At 45.3% G+C, this 25,535-nt stretch overlaps 1 long non-coding RNA gene across 3 annotated transcripts; it reads right to left on the minus strand.

Moving 5' to 3' along the window:
* Window positions 1–773: 773 nt before the first annotated feature.
* Window positions 774–19,541, minus strand: LOC140472644 (uncharacterized). Of its 3 annotated transcripts, none has more exons than XR_011957795.1 (3): window positions 19,447–19,541; window positions 12,331–12,437; window positions 774–1,551 (listed from the first exon to the last, which is right to left on the minus strand). It is a non-coding gene; the product is annotated as an uncharacterized lncRNA (long non-coding RNA). The 3 variants fall into 3 exon arrangements; XR_011957794.1 differs by lacking the exon at window positions 19,447–19,541 and adding an exon at window positions 13,479–13,525; XR_011957793.1 differs by lacking the exon at window positions 19,447–19,541 and adding an exon at window positions 12,600–12,707.
* Between the last annotated feature and the right edge of the window lie 5,994 nt (window positions 19,542–25,535).

Below are 25,535 nucleotides of genomic sequence, written 5' to 3' on the forward strand. Positions count from 1 at the left end.
GATAGAGTGCTCTGGGCGTGATGTTCTTCGGATGGTCGGTGGCGTTTGATGGGCCAATGCTCTCCTCCCACACTGTAGGGATTTTATTCACTGACTGAGGATAAATGCAACAGAGCAGGGTGCCTGAGAGAAGGAGCATGTGGTGTGGATCAATGCTGTCTATGCCTTTAGATAGAGGTGGGCACCGCAGGCGATATAGTGCTTTATCTCCACCGCTGCCCCCTCCCCACAACTCTACTTAGATTTGGTCCCTTCTCACTCTGTCACTTGTAATGGTTTGCTTGGCCCGTAATGGGCTTTGTTTGGAAATATTCTATTAGTCACACGAATGGTTTACTGCTGGTGATGATATGGGTAGATTAGAGTGGTGCTGGAAAAGCACAGCAGGTTAAGCAGGATCCGAGGAGCTGGAAAATGAATGTTTTGGCAAAAGCCCTTTTCCAGCACGCCTCTAATCTAGGCTCTGGTTTCCACCATCTGCAGTCCTCACTTTCGCACTGCTGGTGATTATATGTTAACCAAAAGCAAAATGGCATAATGATGATTTTGATGGTGGGAAGTTTGCTGTGATAATATTTCTGGGTCGGAGAAAAGGGGAAAAAGAACACTTCACAGCTCACAGAACGAAAACTGAAAAGCAGTTAAATCAAACCAAAGGTTCAGACAAGGAGGGAATATTTCCCTGGAGTTTGAGTAGCTGGAAAGTGATGGTGTCTGGGACAGGAATTTGCTTTACAGAGGTTGAAAGCTTTAAAACTGTTATATTCAAACAGTTCAATTTATTTTCTTTAATTTTACTTGCGGTGCAAAAAGCTCTTACAACATTTTAAAACCAACATTTACAAACCTTGTGTTAAAGATAAATGTTAAATAAAATCCATCAAACCATCCCTCACTGAAAACTGTTGTGGAAATGCAATCTCCTGAAAAATCCCTGCCCCCTTCTTCCTACCCGGGCTCCATGACTATATACATACCTGGGAGATAGCAGCAGGAGGAGACCATTCAGCCTTTCAATCCTGCTCCACCATTCAATGGGAAACAGCTGACCATCCAGCTCAGTCTCCTGTTCCTGCTGTGTTCCAATCCCCTTTCATGACTTTACCTTGAAGAACTATATCTAAGTCCTCCTTCAGCTTCACTGCCTTTTGTTCCAGTGACGTTGTTGCGTTACTGTGTAGGTGTAGGCAGGGGAAATGTGATGGTGCTGCCTCCTGGAGGATGCACTCAGCGTCCCTCATCATCCTGCAGTAACATCAACTGGGTTTCTGGAACTAGTGATAGAAACGGTTTCGAGGATATGGGCATCACTGGCTCAGCCAGCATTTATTCCCCATCTCTCGTTACCCTTCAGAAGATGGTAGTGAGCTGCTGTCTTGTACCATTCACAGTCCATTTGGCGCAGAGAGACCGACAACGCTGGGAGAGAGAGTGTTGCAGGATTTTGGCCCAGTGATTCTCCATCTTTGGTTCATCAAATGTTGTGTAACTTAATCACGATCTGCACGTGATTTTGAGATTTCAGTCTGCAAATCTTCACTATCTCGCACCCTGTATAAAAGGAATATGTACAGATAAGAAATTCAGAACAGACAATTCTAGTTTCTCTGGAATATCTTTCTCCCCTTTCTTCCCCTAAAGCTGTAACCCTCCAGCCCTCTTACTCTCTCCCATCATTCTGACTCTGCTACCCCCTAATGTACACCCTCTACATTCTCATGGTGTTACTGATAAACAGATCCATGCCACCACTTTTCGTCCCTGGTTAGACACTGCACCCTTTCTGGGTTCACTTCTTTTCCCTTCAGTTGCTGCAAGTCAATAATGTAACAGCAGACTGAAACAAAAGGAAACAGAAAGGGAGGTGGCAGATCCTGGACAGAAGAGGAACCTTCAGACTGGGAGAATGGGTCAGATTCTTCCTTGTTTCCCATTGGTCAATTCCCAGTGTTATGACAAGTTGCGAATGGAACTTGGTCCCATCTAGGCGTAGTGACACTTTGATCCCCCCAAAACTGATCAATACTATAGGCAGATGCGTCCCTTCTCCTGCCAATGACAGTGTGAAATGCTTTCCGCGAGTTACCCCAAAGAACATGCTCCAAAACCCGCCCACATTCTGTACATGTACAGTGGTGGGTTTCCTCACACACGTGTGGTCCCTGCCTCAGGGACTGTGGGAGTTGTAGTCCCCATGAAGCCTCTGGAGACCTGTCCCTGGAAAGTGAGAGAAAGTGTGGGCTGGAGGGTGTTGTGTATAGGATATCCATTCAGACACACAGGACATGTGGGCTGCCACTGGGATTTACTGAGACATCCGCTTAGACACCCGGACTTCTGACGTAAGGAAAATACATTCAGCCAATTGCGGGGTGGGGAGGTTAGTAATGGGCAGCAGATTTTAAGCAGAGGTGGCTCAGTGGCTAACACTGCTGCCTCATAGCGTCAGCGACCCGGGTTTGATTCCAGCGTTAGGCAACTGTGTGGAGTTTACACATTCTCCCCACGTCTGCATGGTTTTGTTCGGTGCTCCAGTTTCCTCCCACAGTCCAAAGACGTGCAGGTTAGGTGGATTGGTCATGCCAAACTGCTAACAGGGTCCATGCATGTGCTGGTTAGGCAATTAGCCACGGGAAATGCAGGGTTACAGGGAATGGGTGGGTCTGAATGGGATGCTCATCATAGGGTTGGTGTGGAATCGATGGATGAATACCCTGTTTCTGCACTATAGGGACTCTATTCTATTCTCATGAAGAAGAATGTACCTATCTCAATGTGTTGTGAATCTGTGGAATTTCCTATTCAAAATGCGGTGGATGCCAAGACAATGAGCAAATTTAATGAAGAGATACAGATTTTTAATTTGCAATGAGTTGAAGCGTGAGAGAGAGCAGGCGGGAAAATCCAGCTGTGACCGAGGTGAGCTCAATCATCACCGTATTAAATGGTGGAGTTGGTGCGAAGGGCTGCATTGCCTCTCCTGTGCCCAGTGCTTATCTTCTTACGGTAATAACCAGAAAGATGAATCCAAAACTCACCACCTTCACCAAAGGAGATTTTCAGAAACAGCAGGATAGTCAGGTGGATTAGTGTTCCAAATTTAGGTAGTGAGGAAGCGTCTAGGAGATAATTATTTTGCAATTTTAAACTGAGGGGTGACAGTGATTTATGGTTTTAGACTGTGTAGTACACTCACAGCGTCCAGAATACTCTGTTGTGAATATCTGTCCTGTACTTTATTACAAAGCCAAGGTCACTGACAATGAAACCAAAACACCCAGGAAACATTGCCTCCCCTCGTAATCTGATAAAAGACTTGTCATTAATCTGATAGAATTTAGAACACAGATGGAAAGCGGGAAGATTAAATCCAATCCCAAGATACTGTGCTTAAACAAAGGAGACTACAATATGATGAGGCAGGAGTTGGCGAATGCAGAATGGAAGCAAAGACTTTACTGTGGGACAGTTGACAGACAGTGGAGGAATATCAAAGTAATTTTTCAAATTTCTCAGCAAAAGTATATATCAGTGAAAAGGAAGGACTGTAGGAAAAGAGGTAATCTGCCATGTCTAAGGAAATAAGGGAGACTGTCAAATTGAAGTAGAAGGCATACAAACTGTCAAAGACCAAGGATAAATTCGGAGATTGGAAAAACTTCAAAGATCTACAGAAAGCATGATGAAATTGGGGATAAAAAGTGATGAGTAGCTATCCCCAGGGACAGAATAGCAGTTTACACTGCTAGAGGGAAACTTATTGTTTGGTGAACATATGGCCTCTGTAATTGTTGAAGCATTTAACAGTTACCATAGAGATAATCCTGATCAAGTTAAAAATCACAGCACACTCCAAAAGCTTGTACTTCCAAATAATCCTGTTGGACTATAACCTGGTGATGTGTGGTTTTTAAACTTTGTCCACCCCACCACCGGCTCCTCCACATCAGAATCCTGATAGATCCCCCACTGAAACTGAAGTGCCTGTCAGATACTTGAGGGAGCCACAGGGGTGTGGGGAAGGGTGTGTGTTTTAGCCACAAAGTGCTGAACTGAACTAGACTTTCTAACTGCCGTTGCCATGGAGATAATACTGAGAGACAGTCTCTATTCAAGGATCCCAAACCACAAAGGTTTAAGAATGGGAGTGGCACATCGGACAGGCGGGGAGTTACCTGATGCTGCCTGGAGGTGTTTTGCATGTACACTATCCAGGTAACTGCCGTGTCTCATCAATAAAGACTCAAAGAAGATCTCTCTGAGTTCTGTGCCTGGTTATTCCTATCCAACAGGGTTCAGGAATATGAGGACACAGCAGTCAGTCTTCACAGTGGAGGATACGAAGAACATGCCAGTAATTGATAAGGAGACTGAGGAAGGTGAGGATCTAGAAACAATCATTATCACGAAAGAGTTAGAGCTGGGCAAGCTAATGGAGCTAAAGGTAGACAAGTCTCATTGCCCTGATGGAATACATCCCAGGATACCAACAGAGGTAGGGGGAGAAATAGCAAATGCACTTAGAGTTATAGAATCCTACAGCAGAGACAGGCCCAAACTGGCCCATACCAATCAGAATGTCCATCCACGCTAACCCCATATCCCTGCACTTGGCCCATCTGCATCTGAAACTTTCCTATCCTTGTATTTTTCCAAATGTCTTTCACTTGTTGTTAATATACCCACATCAACCACTTCCACTGGCAGCTCATTCCATATACATACCACCTTTGTGTAGAACACTTGCCCCTCAGTTTCCCATGTATTCTTTCTCCTCTAACTTTAACCGGATGCCCTCCAATCCTTGAGACCCTGCGAAAAAGACCAAGGCATTCACCTTACCCATGCCTCTCATGGTCTTATACACTTCTATAAAATATTCCCCCACAGTTACCTATGCTCTAAACAAAAAAGTCCTCGCCTGTCCAACCTCTCCCTGTAACTCAGACCCCTGAGACCTGGCATCATCCTTGTAAATTTCTTCTTCACCTTTCCAGTTGAATAACTTAAACTGACACTGCATTCATCACATTTCCTGTGTTTCCCTACGGCGCTGGAACCGATGTGACAACACCAATGGATTACAATCAATGATCGATAATTCACTCCATTACAACAATCCCATTTTCATAGCTTTTTCCATGATGCAGGAATCCTTTGGTCTTTCTGGTTTCATGGCTAATTGTCCTCATACAAAACCAATCTGTGGCTTGACTGTTCCAGGGAAATGTGCCATGATTTTTTTAGACATTCAAAAACCAAGTCCCCACGCTAACATGGACTTCACTGTCTCAGTACTTTTTTCGTCACACGGACATTTGAAATATTCGCCCATGAACAGAATGCAAACATTTCCTTCCAGATGAAAAGGCCAATGATATTCAGATCGGCACGGATCATGTAACATGAAGTTCAATTTGAATTTCTCAACTGCAAATCCCCCCTTTCAACACTCGACAGCAGAGAAAACAAAGTGCTGGAGATCCTCAGCAGGTCTGGCAGCATCTGAAATGGTGACAGATGCAGGACACATTGCAGCCTTGAAGAAGTGTTGAGATGATCACACCAGGCACGTGTGCTTGATGACCATTATGGATAAGATGGGGGCAGGGAACTCTTTCTGGAAGGGCCTTGGTGAGACCACACCTGGAGTACTGTATCCACCTTTGTTCCCCTTTTCCAAGGAAGGCTCTCCTGGTTATTGAGAGAGTGTAAAGGAGGATCACCAGATGAGTCCTGGGATGTGAAGATAGTTAAGGACTGCAGATGCTGGAAGTCAGAGTCTGTACAATGTGGACCTGGGGAGGTGCAGCAGGTCAGGCAGCATCAGAGGAGCAGGAAGTTTGATGTTTTGAGTCGGGACCCTTTGTCAGTCTTGATAAATAACCCTGACCCAAAACGTCAACTTTCCAGCCCCATCGTATTCATGCTGGTCATCAAGCACCTATTTATGCTAGTCCAACGTTCTGGCACTCAGTGTGTAACCGATATTGTACTGCTTGGTGTGATCATCTAAACACTTCTACAAGGCTGCAATGTTTCCTGCATCTGTCACCATTTCCAGTGCTGCCCGACCTGCCGAGGATCTCCAGCGCTTTTTGTTTGTATTGCAGATTTCCCCCATTTTGCTGAAGCACAGATTCATAGACATGTAAACAGCTCCATATTTTGTTGACTCACCTTCCTGGGATGTCAGGACTGATGGCTGAAGAGGGACTCAATCTTTGTTTAATCCTCCTTTCCTTTGGCTTTCTGAGCCACTAACTACATCACTAATATTCTACCTCCCATTCCCTGTCCTGAATCTGACCCATTTAAGCCTACACTTTCGTTCCCATCCCCCTGCCAGACTAGTTACAAACTCACCAACAGAACTGGCAAAAGCCCCCACCAGATTTGTCTCAGCTCTGCCCTGGGTAACCGATCAGGCTGGTACAGGTTCTCACCCTGAAACAGTCCCAGTGCCTGAAGAATCAAAACCCTTCTGTGGTACACCATTACCCCAGCCACACATCCAGCTGATCTACCTTCTCATTCCTGCTCTCATTAGCACATGGCACTGGGAGTAAGTCTGACATTATTACATTTCAGGAGCTACATTTCAATGTATCTCTGCTCTCCCTATATCCAGCTTTCAGGCCGTCATCCCTCTGTTTAGCGATGTCGTTGGTATCTGTGTGTTGCACCACCACGGCCTGTTTACCCTCCAGCTCCAGAATGTCCTGCAGCCACTCCATGATATCATGGATCTTGGCACCAGGGAGATTACACACCATCCTGTATTCATGTCTGTGGGCACAGCAGTGCCTGGCTGTACCCCTGATTATTGAATCCCCTGTCACTATAGCCCTGCCACTCTCATTCCTCTTGTTCTGATCAGCAGAGCTCTCTGTGGTGTCATGAACCTGGCTGATGCTGATTTCCCGAGAAGCCACCCCACCCATTCCCGCCCTTACAGAATCCCAAGTGGTATACAGTATCTGTATGAGAAGGGGATAACAACGGGGGACTCCTGTACTCACTTCCTGAGCCTTTTACTAGATCTGATGTTCACCCATTCCCTTTCTGCCTGTGTAACCCTCACATGCAGTGTGACTAACTCACTAAACGTGCTGTCCATAACATTCTCAGTATTGCAGATGCTCCACAGTGAGTCCACACTCAGCTCCAGCTTTGAAAAGCAGTTTCCCAGTAGCTGCAGATGGGAACCCTTGCTGCACAAATAGCCGTCAGGGACACTGGAAGCGGCCCTTATTTCCCACATTGTGCAAGAGGAGCACACCACGGGTCTGAGGGCTCCTGTCACAAGGTCTCGTTACATTCATCTAGTTACTCCCATTAAGAGAATTTAAATGAGTGAGTAACCTTCCTTCACTTCAAACATGTCCATTATAATAACAAAAAATATCTTTACTTAAGCTGATATGTCATACTTTAAAAACTTAAATACTCCACAGGTATCACTGAAAAATTGGCTATTCCCATTGGGACTGTGAATTTCTGAAAGGCCTGAATTAAAACGGAGTTTCAGTTTCACCTTCTCCCTGTCTCACCTCACAATTTACACACAACTCCAAAACATTCTCATTGAGCCAAGCAGCACTCACAGTGTAGCCCGGGCATTTTCATTGTCTGCTCACACCTACACTTCCCTCAGCCTCCTGTACTGTTCCAATGCATCTCAATGGGAGCTCAGGAACAGCAAATCATCTTTCAATTCAGCCCTTTGTAACCCCAGTCAAAATGGACTTCAGCAGTTTCTGAATGAACAGACAGTTGTCAGAATCTGGAACATTCCACCTGAAATGGTGCTGGAATTTGAGTCCACAAGGAATTTCAATGAGAAATTTGCAGAGAATTGAAAGTAGGGAGTTTACAGTTTAACATTATAAAGTGGATGATTGAGACTAAATCTGACAGTTCCTGCAAAAAGACGAGGTGTAATTTGGATAAATCTGTGCTCTCTCTCAGGTCAATACCTCCTTCCACAGCTGCAGGGCCAAGAATTGAACACATACCCCAAGGGGGATCCAATCATGAACTTGAACATCTTTCTGCTTTTGGCTTGACAAAAATATTGAAGATATGTTCCCACAGACAGAACAGACAAACCTTTCTCGTTCCACAGTTAAATGCCAATGATATTCAGATCCTGATGACTCCACTGACTGTAGAAACATGTTTTTTGAGATCCCAGTCTCAATTATTCTCAATTAATATTCTATAAAATGAATTCACAAAACAAAGCTCACAGTCAGTGCAAGATGAAAAGTGAAGGTAAACACTTCTCTTGGTATGTGTTTGACGTGTAAATGCTCCTCTTCAAATCACCCCGCCTCCACCCAGGAAGAGGACAAGTACATGCTCCTTACTGTACTTTGCCCCAAATAAAGATGGTGGCCATAACCCAGGACCTCCCACTGCCATCTTCCCCTTTGCTGCAAATGTGGGACCAAGAGTTTCTAATTCAGACTAACGACCTGCCCAGAGTGTAACTAAACCCTCCCGGTCTACACTGATACATTTCATCCGGTTTCTGCTGCCACTCTCCCCTTTCCGCCTCCTACACACACCATGGGTTACCGCGGGTCCAGTGACCCTTCCTCAGAACCGATGACAGCTGGGAAAATTAGAATCCCTTCAGGAAACAGGCCCTTTGGCCCAACAATTCCACACCCACCCTCCGAAGTTTATCCCACCCAGACCCATTCTCCTATTCTATTACTCTCCATTTCCCCCGAACTAATGCACATCCCTGAACCCTACAGGAACCTTAGCTGGGCCAATTCACCGAACCTACAGATCTTTGGACTACAGGAGATAGGAGTTAAAGAGTAAATAATAGGTGGGGACAGAGCCCAAAGAGACACAGGAACATTTGGAAAGATAAGGGAGTGGGAAGTTGGAAAGTTGTTAATGGAGGAGACAGGAACCTTCTAGCATTTCAGTGGCAGTGGTGGAAATGGTAGCTACATTGCGCCTGCAAAAAATACCTTGAGCTTCCAGTTGCCTGTTCTTTAACACACAAGAGTGTTCCCTGTCCAACATCTCTGTCTCATGCTTACTGCAGTGTTCCAGTGAAGCTTGATGCAAGCCGGAAGAACACTTCAGAACATACCAAATGGCTTCCTATATAAAAGACTGGAATTTCCCCTCACATGTGGTCAACAATTCCCTCCAGTGTATCTCCTCCACTTCCCACACCACTGCCCTTGAACTCCACCCCGTCAAATTCAACTAAGATGGAATCCCCCCATCCTCACCTTCCACCCAGATACAACGCATCATCCTCTGCTGTTTCCACCATCAGATCCAACCTCCCGATATATATTTCCCTCCCCACCCCTTTCAGCATTCCACAGAGACCATACCTTCTGTGACTTCCACTTTAGATCCACACTCCCCACCAACCCACTCTTCACTCCAGGCACCTTTGCTTGCCACTGCAAGAGATGGAAAATCTTTGCCCAAACCCTCCCTTTAACTCCATCCAAGGCACCACTGGATCCTCCCACATCCAGCAGACATTTCCCTGCCCACCCAAACACCTCACCTAGTGTGTCCCTTGCTCTCGGGACGCCAAATTGTGGAATATTTCAGGGAACATTTCTGGGACACATGCACCAACCAACCCCACCGCCCTGTGGCCGACCACAGGGACTGAAGGCAATGGGTTTAACAATGACAGTGTGTCATTGGAGTGAATTGCAGCTAATCAAAGCGAGGTAAGCAGTTTGATAACTGAGTAATCGTGGAGTAATGGAGAGGGATGATGGGGAGGGAGAGCTGGGCATCGTCAGTGTACATGTGAAACCTAACACGGTGCTTTTGGGCGATGTTACCTCCTGGCAGTGTGGAGGTGAGAAACAGGAGGGACCAAGGATAGACCCTGGAGGGACACCAAATACAAGGAATTCAGAAAGGAAACAGAGAGTGGAGACGGAGCAGGATTTTCCAACGATGGTGAGGTCAAATATTAGGTTTTAGCAGAATGGGAGAGAAGGACATAACCAGAAAAAACAGACAGACAGATCATGGAACAATATCTGTGAATTGCAAGTTGGGGGGGGGGGGGTGACCGTGGTGGAGGGAGGGAGGGCGGTGACAAGCAGGAGGATGAGACAGATTTGGAATGTCCATGATTTAGCTACACGAGGGTAAATGGTCAAGAGGACCTCTAATAAGGCTTGACAAGGGACTCGAGGAAATGCAAGTTTAGGACTAAAATGAGGAGCACTCTTGTGAGGCAGTTTGGCTCGGTGGGCTAGTGGAGAGGGAGGAAAGAAGCAGAGGCAGCTGATCGGATTGTCTCAATGTTATTGACAGAGAAACTCCATGTGCTCCTCACTCTTGTTGTTGGAGGGGAGGATGGAGGAGACAGGATAATGGACAGTGTTTTTATGTCCAAAACAATAAACAAAACCTGTGATAGTGATTATGAAAATAAGTGAACAAACCTGTCGTATTTATCATTTATCAAGAATATTAAAATATGCAACTGAAGTTCAGGTTTGAATCCCAAATCGGTAGAGGGTAGCTCTGAATTCAAGAAAAAAATAACTGGAATGAAGAATCTACTGTTTGCCATGGAACCATTGGGGATGTTTTTCTGCTATCGACAATGTCCTTGAGGGAAAGAAACCCGACAGTGGCCCATCAAGTCACTCATTGTATTAATCACTGCACAGTCTCAACAAAGGAATGAAACTGGATGGACCACATTACATCTACCAATGCACTGGAAAATACAACCACACAATCAGCCCTCTTGACCCTGCAACCTCCGCCTCACTGTGGGCCAACAACAGCAGCAGAACTGTACTCCAGCCCAATCTGAAATCTCATGGCCTGATATCCCCCACTTAACCATTTACATCAAGCCAGGGGAATCAACCCTGGTTCAATGGTGAATGCAGGAGGGCATGTCAGGAACAGTACAAGGCATACCTAAAAATTAGGTGCCAACCTGGTGCAGCTACCAAACCTGCAAGCCAAACAGCACAAGCAACACCAAATAGAACTAAGTGATCCCATAACCAACAGATTAGATTGGAGTTCTGCAGTTTTGCCACACCAAGTCAAGAATAGTGATGGACAATTAAACAACTCACTGGAGGAACCATCACAGATATATCCACCCTTACTGATGGAGGGGTCTCACACATTCATGCAACAGATAAGAGGACAGCATTAGCAGCGATTTTCAGCCAGCAGTGCCAAGTGGATGAGCCTTCTCCATTGGTCCCTGCCATCACAGATATGAATCGACTTGGTTGAAAACTCATTTCCAATCAGATCAAGAAATGGATAAGCAGTGTAAAGGTATGGGCCCTGCCAATATTCTGGCAATAATACTGTTGGCTGTGCTCCAGAACCTGCTGCCCACCAAGGCAAGTACTGTTCCAGTACTGGCACTTACCGACTTTGTGGAACATTGCTCTGGGATGTTCCAACACAAAAACACAGGGCAGATCCAACTCAGCCAATTGCCCTCCATCAGTCCACACTCGCTCAGCAGTGAGGTGATGGAAGGTGTCATCAACAGTGCTGTCACGCAGCTGCTCAGCAATAACCTGCTCAGCGATGCCCAGTTTGGGTTCTGCCAGGGCCACTCAGTTCCTGAGCTTGTTACAGACTTGATTCACAAACTGACAAACAGCTGAATGAGGTGAGGATGACAGGTCAGCCCCCCTCCAAGACCACTATTTCGACTTCAGTCATATCACCTGACCTCACCACAGTCTCAGCTCATTTGCTGAAACTCTCATTCATTCCTTTTGTTGACTCTAGATTTCATTATCTAAACCCACTCCTGGCCAGCATCACATTCACCCTCCCGATAATCTCAAGAATATTGAAAACTCTACTGCCGAAGTGCTCACTTGTACCAAAACTTGCTGATCAATCAAAAGACTCCCATTTATAAGCAACAACAAGTTATTTTCGCTCCTTTGAATTAATTCCTGGCTGTAATCATTCCTATCTCCCTGCACCACACACCTTTACATATCTCAATAACTCATTTTAGTCCAGACTCTCAATGATGTGTTTATTTTTGAGTTCTCCTGTGTGAATATTTCTATAGACTCCAAGGGAACATGGTCTGGAATCCCCACTCTAACTCTCTAAGATCTACTTTCTTACTTCAAGGCATTCTTGAAAAACTGCTTATTTGGCAATGGTTTTGGTCACTGGACACAATATTCTCCATCTGTAACCTTATGTCAAAACTACTCAATAATATTTTTGTGAAATTAAAACCATGATGATTTGTACAGATATCTTCTACTCTTCAATATCGCTGAGTGAATAATCTGTAACGTCTCTTACCCAACCACGTTGTGGGAGCACCTTCACCATACAAACTGCAGCAGTACAAGGAAGTCAAACATCACCCTCTCCACAGGCAACAAGGCTTTGGCATTGATCGCTGGTTTCTGTGGAAGGAGAAATACACAGTTGATGTTTCAGGGAGTACAACATGAATTACAGGGAATGAAAATGGTGCAGAATTTGACTGTCAGAAATGGAAGGAAAATCCACTCGCTTATTGGAAAAAAGAATTCTTGACTGTCAAAGATATTGTGGAAAAAAGTAACCTGATAATGGAACATCATACGGTCAGGAGCCGGGCAGCAGTGGACAATTCATTTACATTCCTGAAGAAGGGCTTATGCCCGAAACATTGATACTCCTGCTCCTCGGATGCTGCCTGGCCTGCTGTGTTTTTCCAACTCTACATTTTTCAATTCATTTTCAAAACAGCTGTGAAAGTAATTGTAAAATACTATACAGAGCAAAAATATACCCATGAGAGATTGAGGAAGCTCGATAATGAACAAGTGGACATCAGAGAACCCAGAGATGAACCAGGGCAGAGTTCACTTTTATGATCCCACAGTCAAAGATGTCTAGCACAGAAACAGACTTCTTCGGTCCAACCTATGCCAACCAGATATCCTAATCTAATCTACCTTCATTAAATCCTTTTTGCCACTCCTCATCTGATCAATATCCCACTGTACTCTGAGATAACCTTCTTCATTGTCCACAATACCTCCAATTTTGGTGTCACCTGCAAACTTACTAACTAAACGGCCTCTATTCATATACAAATCATTTAAATGAATTACGAAACAAATCCAGAAAAAAGTCAATTTCTCTGGGTTTGAATGTGCTGTGTGTAAATCCTGCCCTATGACTCTTTTTACCAGGGAAGGCTGCACATACATCCCTCTGATCTTTGCCCCCTACAAAGCTGGCGGCCGCGCACGTGTCCAGTGAATCATTGCCCCGAATAAAGATGGCGGCGCTCACTCGGGCCGATTACTCAACGAGGCATTTTCCCGTTTACTTCAAACATGAGACTGAAAGTTTCAAATTTGTATTTTCCGATGTGTACCAAATGATTGTAAAACCTCTCAGACCATACCAACACCATTTTCCTCCCACTAACGGCTGTTTATTTCTTTCCTTACCGACAGCTCTCCGCACATCCATCCCCAACATCCGCGCCGACCGCGAGGATGATCACGTGGTATAGTCAAGTCCCGCCCCTCATTCACTGATTGACCTGAGGACCATCTGCCCCACCAGGTCCTCCAGCTCTACCCCTGCCTTTCCATTGGTCCACCACTGACATCATTAACCCGGGGTATAAACGATGACTGCAGATGCTGGAAATCAGATTCTGGATTAGTGGTGCTGGAAGAGCACAGCAGTTCAGGCAGCATCCAAGGTGCTTCAAAATCGACGTTTCGGGCAAAAGCCCGAATAAAGGCAGTGAGCCTGAAGCGTGGAGAGATAAGCTAGAGGAGGGTGGGGAGAAAGTAGCATAGAGCACAATGGGTGAGTAGAGGAGGGGATGAAGGTGATCGGTCAGGGAGGAGAGGGTGGAGTGGATAGGTGGAACAGGATATAGGCAGGTAGGACAAGTCATGGGGACACTGCTGAGCTGGAAGTTTGGAACGAGAGTGAGGTGGGGGAAGGGGAAATGAGGAAACTGTTGAAGTCCACATTGATGCCCTGGGGTTGAAGCGTTCCGAGGCGGAAGATGAGGCGTTCTTCCTCCAGGCGTCTGATGGTGAGGGAGCGGGGTTGAAGGAGGCCCAGGACCTCCATGTCCTCAGCAGAGTGGTAGGGGGAGTTGAAAAGTTGGGCCACGGCGCGGTGTGGTTGATTGGTGCGGGTGTCTCGGAGATATTCCCTAAAGTGCTCTGCTAGGAGGTGCCCAGTCTCTCCAATGTAGATGAGACCACATCGGGAGCAACGGATACAATAAATGATATTGGTGGATGTGCAAGTAAAACTTTGGATGTGGAAGGCTCCTTTAGGGCCTTGGATAGAGTAGGGGAGGTGGTGTGGGTGCAGGTTTTACAGTTCCTGCGGTGGCAGGGGTAAGTGTCAGGATGGGAGGGTGGGTTGTAGGGGGGGTATGGACCTGACCAGGTAGTCACGGAGGGAACGGTCTTTGCAGAAGGCCCAAAGAGGTGGGGAGGGAAATATATCCCTGGTGGTGGGGTGTGTTTGGAGGTGGCGGAAATGTCGGTGGATGATTTGGTTTATGCAAAGGTTGGTAGGATGGAAGGTGAGCACCAGGGGCATTCTGTCATTTTTATGGTTGGAGGGGTGGGGTCTGAGGGCGGAGGTGCGGGATGTGGATGAGATGCATTGGAGGGCATCTTTAATCACGTGGGAAGGGAAATTACGGTCTCTAAAGAAGGAGGCCATCTGGTGTGTTCTGTGGTGGAACCGGTCCTCCTGGGATCAGATATGGTGGAGGCGGAGGAATTAGGAATATGGGATGGCATTTTTGCAAGAGGTAGGGTGGGAAGAAGTATAATCCAGGTAGCTGTGGGAGTTGGTGGGTCTGTAAAAAATGTCAGTGTCAAGTCGGTAGTCATTAATGGAGATGGAGAGGTCCAGGAAGGGGAGGGAGGTGTCAGAGGTGGTCCAGGTAAATTTAAGGTCAGGGTGGAATGTGTTGGTGAAGTTGATGAATTGCTCAACCCGGGCCCGATTGTTGGCTAGAGCATGCGCACTGCTTCATGACTTTTGTTGCTGTTTATCAGTTACAAGAGTGAGGGACAAAGTTAAAAATCACACAACCACCTGATGAAGAAGCAGCAAAGCTCGTACTTTCAAATGAACCCATTAGACTATAACATGGTGTTCTGTGAATTTGAATTTTGTCCATCATAATCCAACACCAGCACCTCTAAGGTAAAAACAATGACTGCAGATGCTGGAAACTAGATTCTGGATTAGTGGTGATGTAAGAGCACAGCAGTTCAGGCAGCATCCGAGGAGCAGTAAAATCGACGTTTCAGGCAAAAGCCCTTCATTAGGAATAAAGGCAGAGAACCTGAAGCGTGGAGAGATAAGCTCGAGGAGGGTGGGGGTGGGGAGAAAGTAGCATAGAGTACAATAGTTGAGTGGGGCAGGGGATGAAGGTGATGGGTCGGGGGGAGGGTGGAGTGGATAGGTGGAAAAGAAGATAGGCAAGTAGGACAAGTCAAGGGGACACTGCTGAGCTGGAAGTTTGTAAATAGGGTGAGGTGTGGGAAGGGGAAATGAGGAAACTGTTGAAGTCCACATTTCAACCCCAGGGCAACAATGTGGACTTCAACAGTTTCCTCATTTCCCCTTCCCACACCTCACCCTAGTTCCAAAATTCCGGCTCAGCACTGTCCCCTTGACTTGTCCTACCTGCCTATCTTCTTTTCCTCCTATCCACTCCACCCTCCTCCCTGAACTATCACCTTCATACCCTTCCCCACTCACCTATTGTACTCTATGCTACTTGCTCCCCACCCTCTTCTCGCTTATCTCTCCACACTTCAGGCTCTCTGCCTTTATTCCTGATGGAGGGCTTTTGCCCGAAACGTCGATTTTACTGCTCCTCAGATGCTGCCTGAAATACTGTGCTCTTCCAGCACCACTAATCCAGAACCAGCACTTCCAAGTCGAGTGAGGGAGGAATGCATAACGTAACATAAGAACTAGGAACAGGAGAAGGCCGTCCTGCCCTTTGAGCCTGCTCTGCCATTCAATGTGACCATGGCTGATCATTTCGTGGATGCAGAACCATTTACTCACGTTCTCACCGTATCCCTTAATTAATTATTTCTTTTTTAAAAAACCTACCTTAGCTTTATAAATGTTTACTGAACTAGCATCAACTACTTCCCTGGGCAATGAATTCTGTAGAGGTCAAGAAGTTCCTTCTCAATTCAGTCTTAAATTTGCTGCCTCTAATCTTGAGATGATCCCTCTTGTGCTAGCTTCACCTGCCAGTGGCAACATCCTCTCTACTTCTATTTTATCCATTCCATTCATTATTTTATATTTTTCCATTCTTCTGAATTCCAATGAATATATTACCAATCTACTGTTAAGCCAAACCCCTCAACTCCGGAAACAACCTAATTAACCTCCTCCTTATCGATGGGACGGGGCAAATATAATGCGATTCAGCAAGAATTAGGATGCATAGAATGGGGTCGCAAAATGCAGGGGATGCAGACTATTGAAATCTGGAGCTGGTTTAATGAACAGATATTACATGTCCTTGACAGGTATGTCCCTATAAGGCAGGAATGAAGTGATAAGGTAAGGGAACCATGGTTTACTGTGGAAATTGCATCTCTTGTTCAGAAGAAGAACGAGGCTTATGTGTTGATGAGGCAAGATGGAACAGATGAGGCAATGGAGAGTTACATATCAGATAGGAAGGATTTAAAGAGAGAGTTAAGAGCAAAGAGAGGACACAAGCAGTCTTTAGTGAATAGAATAAAGGAGAACCCTAAAGCTTTCTATAGGTATGTGAGAAACAAAAGCGTAGGGTAGGAATATGGCCAGTCAAAGACAGAAGTGGGAAGTTCAGTGTGGACCCTGTGGAGACCGGTGAGGTGCTAAATGAACATTTCTCATCAGTTTTCACTCAGGAAAAGGAGAATATTGTAAAGGAGAAGAGGTACAACATATTAGACTAGAAAGGATCGAGGTTAGTTACGATCAGGTGTTATCAATTCCAGAAAGTAGACAAGTCCCCTGGGCTGGATGGGATTTATCTGAGGATTCTCTGGGAAGCGAGGGAGGAGATAACAGAGACTTTGGCTTTGATATTTGAGTCGTCTTTCTCTACAGGTTTGGTACTAGAGGACTGAAGGATTGCAAATGTTGTTCCCTTGATTCCAAGGGCAATGGAGATGATCCAGGTAATTATAGACCAGTGAGCCTTACTTCTGTTGTAGGAAAGGTTTTGGAAAGGATTATAAGAGAAAAGATTTATAATCAACGAGCAAACAACAATTTGATTTCAGATAGTCAACATGGTTTCGTCAAGGGCAGGTCATGTCTCACAAACCTCTGAGTTTTTTGAGAAGGTGACCAAGCATGTAGATGAGGGTAGGGCAGTTGACATGATATACATGGTCTTCAGTAAAGCCTTTGATAGGGTTCCACATGGTAGGCTGTTGGAGAAAATGCAGAGACATGAAATGGAGAGTAATTTAGCAGTTTGGATTCGAAACTGGCTTTCTGAAAGAAGGCAGCGAGTGGTGGCTGATGGAAAATATTCAGCCTGGACTCAGGTTAGTAGTGGTGTGTCACAAGGATCTGTTTTGGCACCACTGCTGTTTGTTATTTTTATAAATGACGTAGATGCAGGCATGGGTGGCTGGATCAGTTAACTTGCAAACGACACTAAATTCCGTGGAGTGGACAGTATGGAAGAATGTTACAGATTGCAGGGGGACTTGGATAAACTGCAGAATTATGCTGAGAGGTGACAAATGGAGTTAAATGCAGCTAAATGTGAGGTGATACCGTTGAGAAGAATAACAGGAAGGCAGAGTACTGGGTTAATGGAAAGATTCTTGGTAGGGTGGATGTGCAGAGGGATGGTGGAGTCCATGAACATAGATGCCTGAAAGTTGCCACCCAGGTGGATAGTACTGTTAAGGCAGTATACGGTGTGTTAGGTTTCATTCATAGAGGGATTGAGTTCCGGAGCTGCAATATCATGCTGCAACTAAACAAAATGCTGGTGCGGCCATACTTGGAATATTGTGTGCAGTTCTAGTGCCCATAATACGAGAAGGATGTGAAAGCATTTGAAAAAGTGCAGAGGAGATTTACCAGGATGTTGCCTGGTCTGGATGGAAGGTCTTATGAGGAAAGGTTGAGCGACTTGAACCTGTTCTCATTGGCAAGAAGTGACTAAGAGGGGATTTGATAGAGACATACAAGATGATCAGAGGATTAGATAGGGTATACAGTGAAAGTCTTTTTCCTAGGATGATGACGCTAGCATGTATGTACAACTACAAATTGAGGGGTGATAGATTTAAACACGTCAGAGGCAGGGTCTTTACTCAGAGAGTGGTTAGGGTATGGAATGCACTACCTGCTAATGTGGCTAACTCAGCCACATGAGGGAAATTTAAACAATCCTTTACTTAAGCACATGGGTGATTTTGGGATAGTGTAGGGGGACGAGCTGAGAATGATTCATAGGTCGGCGCAACATCAAGGACCGAAGGGCCTGTTCTGCCCTGTATTGTTCTATGACTATCGTGCTACAAGAGATTTCTGCTGTCTTAAACAGAGTGATGGATCTTGTATTGTGGCCTTACAAAATGTCAGCGATCTCTGCCAACAATGTACGAGGTATAGTCAGTTCAATAATATGATGCTGCAACAGGAGCGGAAGAGGTAACTCCATGCAAAACCCTACACCTTCTCACCTATTTTCCCCTCCAAAACTGAGGAAATTCTACAAAAGCACCTCCATATCCCACCACAACACTTTGCCCCACAATCGTGGTATCTGACTGTGCACAAGGAGGAGTGCAACAGTATGTATTGGGACCCAATGGGGCCCTGAAACACTTGGTAAAGACTGAAATCTTCTGAGCATTGAGAGCCCCACCACATTGTATTTATTTTCTATATTTTTTTCCTCTGTTCCTGACTTCCCTTGTTTTTCCTAATGAACCTGTTCAAAGTAGTTATTAAACACACCTGCACTAGCTGTGAATTGAACTCAAGCCTCTCGATCCAAGATTCGGGATATTTTCACTGCATCACAAGACATCGACTCTAACTTCTTGTCCCTTATTGTTTCTTGTGCTGAGCCTGCTGAGTCACGCCTGAATCAAGTCTGCAATTGGGAGGAAGGGGCGGAACTGATGACCGAGCAGCGGCCGGTCCTCCAACCAAAAGTGAGTGAGGATCGGGGCCAAAGCATTCTCGCAGAGTAAACGCTTGAAAATTGGTCAGAAAGCAAACTGTTTTGCAGGATTGATAATTCTCATTAACATAGTGGAGCATTAAACCTCTCTCAAAAATCTATGTGAAATTTTAACAAATAGTGCTACATATTTGCACATTTCGAGTAAGAAACCTCTTTTCAAATCCCAGAACAATTGTTAATTTACATACCTGGCCGGTATGGTTAAATTGAGGCGACCAGTCTATTTACATGCTAGATAGCGCCATGACTATAACTCGACAGAGCAATTATTAATGACTAGTATTTCCCCCATGATTCTGTGCAGGTATGAATATTCTCTGTAAACTCATTGATAACTTCAGACGCACGCGTCGTTTGCTTTCTATGTGGAGCATGCGCAGTGTCACATTGACCAGGACAGAGAAACATGGAGCTGCTTTCTCCGGCAGCGGCTGCGATCGGCTTCAAAGAGCGGCGCTCAGAGCCGGTGTGTGGGAGCCTCGCTGGGAGAAAGGAGTGGAGAAAATTCACAAGTCCCAAGTAAAGGTTAAAAACCCCGAAAAAGACCCTTCAGGTCCGGGTCAGGAGGTGGCGGTCTCTGATCAGGGAAGAGGCCCATGATCACGGCCGCCATTTGTTTGAGGGAAGAGGGAGCACGGGCCTGAGGGCCGCCATCTTAAGAAGGTCAAGGTGCAGGAGGGCGGGGCTCCTGGGGTCTGTAGAACAATCAGAGGAAAGAGAAGACCCATTGTTATTGATTAATTCCACGAAGAGAATGTAAGGACTGCAGATGCTGGAGAACAGAGCTGCAAATTTGTTGCTGGAAAAGTGCAGCAGGTCAGGCAGCATCCAAGGTTCAGGATTCCTGAAGAAGGGCTTATGCCCGAAACGTCGATTCTCCTGTTCCTTGGATGCTGCCTGACTTGCTGCGCTTTTCCAGCAATTAATTCCACGAACACAGATTCACTGGGCGATCCTGCAGGAATATCCTCTCTCAGTCCTGCTGTGATGTTTCACCCAATCAGAACCAGCAGCTCTCCTCCTTTCTCAGCTCCCCTTCTGTCCTTCCTGCAGCATCTGTCCCCTGGAACATTGAGCTGCCTGTCCTGTCCCTCCCTCAGCTGTTGTTTCTGTAATACCTGTGATATCCCAGTCCCATCTTAGATTATTTCACTAAAGACAGGAATGCACTCGATGGATATTTCTTAACATCAGCAATTATTTAATACTCACTTATGGGTTTTAAATCTAATCTTTTTTGAAACATTTCATTCACATCCCAACATTTGCAATGGTGGGATTTAAACCTGTGTCCAGAGAACATTTGCTGAGTTTCTGGATTAATTGTCTCACAATAATGCCATTAGGCCGTCATTCCGCCTGCTCACAGGTTGCGCATTCCACTGCAATATGAATCAAAACCCTTTATTCCTGCACAATTGTTTGATCCTGCACTCTGGTGATATGACTCAGTATCTCTCCATGTGGTATCCCTCACTGTGTGGGTCTAATTGCTGCTTCTGTCAGCGCCTCTCACTTTTGCAGCTACTCCAGATCCTGAGCCAACAGAATTCTCTACTCCAGAGAGATGAGGCAGTACAGGCCAGGATTGGAGACTGGGATTTTCCAGATCTCTGTGGGGCTCAATGCCATTCTACATGTGTAACCCTCACAGCATCAGTCTAATTTCCTATTCTGCCTATTTCTCTGTCTTCTACAGGTACTCAGGGAGTTCATGACTCAATAGACTTGCCAACTGCTGGTTGGGAAGATGGTTGGTTTGCCAGAGAGATAAAGGTCAGGGAGGTTGGTACCCTTCAATAAATCCTGCCGCCAGGTAAGATCTTTCCAGGGCACAGAGCAGAGAGCAAGGAGAGGGCTCCAAACATCAGCTAATAAGACATGACATAAATATAGTACTGGAGGGTGAGTACAGTCCAGACCCACACCAGGCTCAGTCACCACCTTTACTTTAAGTTTGGTTTTGTACTGAGACAGCATCAAGAGTTCCCAATTTTCAATCCAGGCATGTGCTGTCTTGGTGAGCATCAGGACAACAGAGGGGAAAGCAGGCCTCCCACGAGATGGTGTTAATGCTTCCTGGGATCTTCCTGTTCCCTATTCCCTCTCCAACACTGTTTCTATGGATTGTCTTGTGGACCAGTGTCTTCAATCATTCTAACTCCTATAACAGTTCCTATCTCTGTCATCTCCTCCCCCTCACCAATTATTTCACATATTTGAAACCTCCAGTCCAGATGACCATCCGTATCGCTGTAACTTGCTTCAGTCTCTACAACATGCCTTGTCTCGATAGTCTCCTCCTCCGATAACTGGAGACATCGGGTCTGTTTCTGTGCGGCATGGCTCTTCGGCTGAGGTTTCCAAAATGGAATGTGTCACATTTGCCTGTGTTTGGTCCATGTCCCTTGAAATCTTCTCCTCTCCATGTACCTGCCCAAGTATCTTTTCCATGTTTTAATTGTACTTGTTTTTACCATTTCCTCTGGCAGCTCATTCCATCTATGCACCATCCTCTGTGGATAATGTTGCCCCTCAGCTCCCTCTTTAAATACTTGCTCTGTCACCTCACGTTTATGCCTCTAGCTTTGGACTCACCTACCCTTGGCAATTCACCTTACTTAGGCCCTACATGGTTTCATAAACCTTTATAAAGTCACCCCATGGCCTCCTCTGCTGAGGAGAAATATTGACGACAATGTTACAAATAACTCCAACTCATGTACTCAATGCTCTGACCAATGAAGACAAGTGTGCCAAATGCTGCTTTCCCCACCACTCTGTCCACCTGTGATGGCACTTCCAACTAACCATGTTACTGCACCCCTTGGTCTCTCCCTGTTTGACAACACTGTCCAGGGCCCGACCATTAACTGTATTAGTCCTCCCTGGTTTGACTTAATTAAATCCAGCACCTGAATTAAATTCCATCTTTCATTCCTTGGCCCACGAGCCCAGTTGATTAACATCCCCTTCGATAACTATATTCCCTGCCCACTCTTTCACTAATCTTGGTATCAGCAAACATACTAACAGAGACTGCTATATTTTCACTCAGATTGTTTATGTAAATGGTGCACCAATCCTGAAAGCAGACTGCTGGTTAGAGGCCTCCAGTTTGAACAACAACCCTCTCCCACCACCCTCTGTCTCCCACTGTCATCCCATTGTGTATCCAGTTGGCGAGCTCTCCCTGATCCCTTGTGATCTACCCTTACTTACCAATATATCATGCAACACCTTGACGTCTGTTACTCTGCCTTCGTCTTCTTGGTCACATCTTGAACAAACTCCAATCAAGTTTGTGAGACATGTTTTCTCACGCACAAAGCCATGCTGGCTGGCTGTAATCAGTCCTTATCTTTCCCATTGCAAGTAAGTCATACCTCTCAGAATGACCTTCAACAACTGACCCACCCTGATGTCTGGCTCACCAGTCTGTACACCCCTGGCTTTATCTTGCATCCTTCCTTAATTAATAACACAATATTATAATCACAGTCAGACAGTCATACCGCACTGTTGGTTAGTGCTAACCATACTCTAAAACTGATTTCCTGCCTGACCACCTGCCTGTTCCTGGATCATAGCCCTTCAAACCTTTCCTATTCCTGGAGTAATCCAAATGTCTTTTAAACATTGTAATTATTCCCATGTTCACCCCTTCCTTGGGAAGTTCATTCCACACACAACCCACCCTCTGTGTAACAAAGTGCCTCTCGTATCATTTTTTTATGTCAATCTTCTAAACTTAAAAATGTAGTGCCTTGTCTTGAAACTCCCCTGTCTATAGGAAAAGACAACTCCCATTAACTCTATCTATCCCCCTCATGACTTTATAAACTTCTATGAGGTCATCTGTCAACATTCAGGTTTCAGTGAAAAAAATGTGTTGCTGGAAAAGTGCTGTAGGTCAGGCAGCATCCAAGGAACAGGAGAATCGACGTTTCGGGCATTAGCTCTTCTTCAGGCTGATGCCCGAAACATAGATTCTCCTGTTCCTTGGGTGCTACATGACCTGCTGCGCTTTTCCAGCAACACATTTTCAGCTCTGATCTCCAGCATCTGCAATCCTCACTTTCTCCTCAATGAAAAAATACCAATCTCTCCAGGTTTCTTTATAACTGTAACCTTCCATACCCATCCACGTCCCAGTAAATCTCCTCTGAACCCTCTCCCGCTTAATAATATCCTTCCGATAGCCTGGGCGACCAGAACTGGACACAGTATTCCAGAAGAGGTCTCAGCAATGGCCTGTATAATCTCAATGTGACTTCCCAACTCCTATATCCAAAGGACTGAGCAATGAAAGGAAGTATGGCAGGCACCTTTTTTTTGACCATCCTGTCTCTCCATGTTGCAAGCTTCAAAGTTCTACAACACACTACCGAGGGTCCAATCATTAATTGTATAAGTCCTGCCTGTGTTTGTTGTACCAAATGCCTTACCTCACATTTATTCAGATTGAACTCCATCTACTATTTTTCAGCCATTCACACATTTCATCAGGATCCCTTTGTAATCTTAGAAAACCTTCTTCACTGTTTACAATGCCACCCTCCAGTCTAACAGCCTATCACACATAGCTCTCTATGGTACAAACATCTCTGCTAGGGCCCCTACAATTTCTTCACCAGCTTCCCACAATGTCCTAATATACATTTGATCAGGTCCTGGGGATTTATCTACCTTTGTGTATTAAAACCTCCAGCACCTCCTTTTCTATAATGTGGAAACATTTAGGACATTGAGTCACAGAGATGTACAGAACAGAAGTAGATCCTTCAAACCAACTCCTGCATGACGTTTCTAGTCACATTTGCCACAATTTTGCCAATATCCCTCTGAACCCTTCCTATTCATATACCCATCCACATGCCTTTTAAATGTATTTCTATCAGCCTCCACTATTTCCTCTGGCAGCGTATTCCATACACTCTGCAGGAACCAGTTGTCCTTTAGGTCCCTTTGAAAATTTCCCCTCGAACTTTAAAGTAAAGGCCTATCAGTTTGTAATCCCCCCAACCTGGGGAAAAGACCTTATCTATTCACCCTATCGATGACCATCATGATTTTAAACACCTTTATCAGGTAACTCCTTAGCCTCCCATGTTCAAGTGAATTCAGCTCCAGCTTATTCAGCTTTTCCGTGCAGCGCAAACCCTACAACCCTGGCAAATCCTTGGTCATCTGAACCCTTTCATGTTCCACAACATCCACAGCATTGAGACCAGAATTGCACACAGTATTCCAATAGTAGTCAGGACAAACACTGTTTAGTTCCCTGAGCGCCCCAGTCTTTATCCACAGTAAGTTCCAAAGTGAAATATTTGTTTTGGATCTTGTAGTTTCACACATCGTTGCCTTCATTGATCATTAAGGAGACGGGGTTTGTCCCGAGCTCTTCTTTTGCTCTTAAGACACTTGTAGAGTCTCTTTGGATTCTCCTTAACTTTCTCTGCCAAAGCGATCTCGTGTCCCCTTTTTACATTCCTGATTTCCATCCTAAATGTATTTCTACAGCCCTGATGCTCCTGAAGGGATTCCCTTGAGTCAGCCAATTATATCTGACATGTGCCCCCTTTCTTCTTGACTGGAGCCTCGAATCTCAGCCAGTGTTTCCTAATTCAGTCAGCATTGAGTTGCACACTAACAGGAACAGGCTGGCGCTGAACACTCCTTTTATCTCGGATTTAAAATATTCCTACTTGCCAGACTTCCCTTTACCTGCAAATAACCTCCCCAAATCTACTTTAAAAATTCATGACTATCTTGCTCCATTGTATAACTTGAACTTGTGGACCAGGCCTGTCCTTTTCCATCGCTATTTTCAAACTAATACAATTCTGGTGACTTTCCAAAGTGCGTCCCCGCTAACAGCTCAGTCCCGTTTCCAACCTTGTTTCCCAAGTGGAGGTCAGGTTTAGCCCCATTTTCAAGTTGGGTCATTTACATAATGACTGGGAGTTTCTGGAACACTTATCAAATTCCTTCCATCCAACTGCTTAACACAGTAGCAATCCCAGTCGAGGTTTAAGGTTAAAATCCCCTACCATTACGACGCTATCATTCTAACAGATATCTGAGATCTCCTGACATATTTGCTCCTTCATCTCCCATTGCCTATCGCTGTAGTACAATCGTAGCAAACTGATGACCAATTTTTATTTCTCGGTTCTACTAATATCATTTAACTGGGCGATCCTGAATGAATATTCTCTCTCGGTACTGCTGTGATGTTTTCCCCCAGTCAAAACCACCAGCTCTCCTCCTGTTT

Source organism: Chiloscyllium punctatum, unplaced genomic scaffold (genome assembly GCF_047496795.1).
Source record: "Chiloscyllium punctatum isolate Juve2018m unplaced genomic scaffold, sChiPun1.3 scaffold_387, whole genome shotgun sequence".
NCBI lineage: Eukaryota > Metazoa > Chordata > Chondrichthyes > Orectolobiformes > Hemiscylliidae > Chiloscyllium > Chiloscyllium punctatum.